The following is a 2,682-nucleotide window of genomic DNA, read 5'->3' as shown; positions in this document are numbered from 1 at the left end:
CAAAAGCATTTAATTTTAAGAATAAATTATTAATCTTCAGGACAGTGTGCAGTTGATTAACATGACCTTCATGAAAGTTGGAAGGGTACTTGGGAAGGAGACCAGGTCAGGCTACAGAAGTCCTGAAAATAGACCATTATCAGCCAGCAGAATAATGTATCTTCCATCTAGCCCCTCAAATGAATGAATCCATGGTATAGCTAAGCACCATCTTTCTCCAAATGTCCTTCAGTTGAAAGGATGGTACTCTGGATAGCTGCTCAAAGCTTGTGTTTGACTATGAAACTGCAATGTGAATCGTCAGCTTTGATGTGCTGGATTGCTACTGCTACACTCGAGGCTTCTGAAATGTTTTAAGTATTTCTGCTGAAATGAAACAAAATGTAGACCTTGCTCTGCAGGCATTATTTGAATAGAAGAATGTGTTTGAGATTAATAGCTTCACTAAAGGCATGATACAGAAGAGTTTTCCAAGAGTGTAAAGGTTGTGGGAGGAAACCGTTTTAAGGCTTTTGAAGTTTGAAATGTGGCAAAGTAGAAGGCTTTGCAAAGGTTTGATACAAGAAGATTGCTGATGTAATGGAGGGATGCAATATTTGAGGGGTGGTGAGCATTGCAGGGGCAGGTTAGGACAATGATTTTTTTAATTTTTTAAATCCATTAGCAGGATTTGAGTGTTGCTGACAAAGCCAGCATTTCTTGCCCTTGAGGGATATAAAGGGTTCATGAAATCAGTTTTGAAATGCATCTACTAGAGATGAGTCAGTAGAAGTGGGTGAGGATAGGAAAAATATGGGCAATTTAGTTGAAGAAAACATCTAGTCAAAGCTTCTTTGGCCTCCTTAACTCGAGAGATGGGTAAGTGCCTGGAGGTGGTCAGTGGTGTGTGGAGCAATGCCTGGAGTGGCTATAAAGGCCAATTCTAGAGTGACTGGCTCTTCCACAGGTGCTGCAGAAAAATTTAATTGTCGGGGCTGTTACACAGTTGGTTCTCCCCTTGCGCCTCTGTCTTTTCTCCTGCCAACTGCTAAGTCTCTTCAACTCGCCACACTTTAGTCCCACCTTTATGGCTGTCTGCCAACTCTGGCGAACGCTGGCAACTGACTCCCACAACTTGTGATCAATGTCACAGGATTTCATGTCGCATTTGCAGACGTCTTTAAAGCGGAGACATGGATGGCCGATGGGTCTGATACCAGTGGCGAGCTCGCTGTACAATGTGTCTTTGGGGATCCTGCCATCTTCCATGCGGCTCACATGGCCAAGCCATCTCAAGTGCCGCTGACTCAGTAGTGTGTATAAGCTGGGGATGTTGGCCGCCTCGAGAACTTCTGTGTTGGAGATACGGTCCTGCCACCTGATGCCAAGTATTCTCCGGAGGCAGCGAAGATGGAATGAATTGAGACGTCGCTCTTGGCTGACATACGTTGTCCAAGCTAGAGCAGATGTAACCATGGATGAGGGAATTGGAGTTAAATGGAGCTAAGTGGGCAATACTGCATAGACTGAAATGAGCTATTTGAGTCTTGGATGTGAGGCAGAAGATGAAAATAGGCTAGGGTGCTATGTTTTTGGTGAAGGGGAAAAAATATTGCTTATATCTTGCTAATGAACTGAAAGTTGAAGTACATTCACTATTTGGCATAGCAAATCTAAGTTACAGAAAATAAACTTTGTGTATATAGAATATTTGTAGCAAAGGTGAATGCAGATTTGGGATGACAAACCACCAAGATTTGGCTGGCTGTGAACTAGCTTAAAGTATGATTTTTTTTTTTTTTTTTTTTTTGGCTATGGGCAGGAACAGTGGTTAAAGATTGGGAGAGGCTGCACAATTGTCATGGTTACTGACATTCTGACTGTATGGTGATTTCAGTAATTGAACAGACGGCGCAGTGGTAAGCACCGCAGCCTCACAGCTCCACGGACCCGGGTTCGATTCTGGGTATTTCCTGTGCGGAGTTTGCAAGATCTCCCTGTGACTGTGTGGGTTTTTGCCGGGTGCTCCGGTTTCCTGCCAAAGACTTGCAGATGTTGGGTAAATTGGTCATTGTAAATTGCCCCTAGTGTAGGTAGGTGGTAGGGATTATGGGATTACTGCAGGGTTAGTATAATTGGGTGGTTTTTGGTCGGCACAGACTTGGTGGGCTGAAGGGCCTGTTTCAGTGCTGTATCTCTAAATAAATAAATAAATAGATGGGACTGAAGGGAACAATGAGGTGCATGTGAGCCTTGTGAATAATGGAAGGTTGTAGGGATGCAGGATGGGCTTTTTAAGGCAGTGACAGTGGGGTGGAGGGACACCATCAGAAGGGAGTGATGAAGGCACAATTGGCTGGCTATCTTCTGTGCTGTGTTGTACATCTCTATTTGAGTGTAGTGGGACAAATGCTTATTTTGGTCTAAATAGCCATGTCTCTAATAGAATATCTAACAAATTTTGGTATTTCCTATAAAGGCCCCCTTTCTAAATGAGATTGAGTTAATCTTCCCAATTTCAACATGCTGCAGATAATTTTGTTCTCTTTACTAATCCAATTTGTGACTGAAAATGGGATAGTAGTGGCCAGCAGATGTGTTGCATTTGATCCTGCCTCCTTGGGTTTTAGTGGCTATCCATGTTCTTGGGTGAGGGGAGAGAGATTCCATTGGAGCAGGTAGGAATGTTGCATGTTACAGGGT

This window comes from Heterodontus francisci, chromosome 10 (assembly GCF_036365525.1).
Source record: "Heterodontus francisci isolate sHetFra1 chromosome 10, sHetFra1.hap1, whole genome shotgun sequence".
NCBI lineage: Eukaryota > Metazoa > Chordata > Chondrichthyes > Heterodontiformes > Heterodontidae > Heterodontus > Heterodontus francisci.
This window is presented reverse-complemented; position numbering follows the sequence as displayed.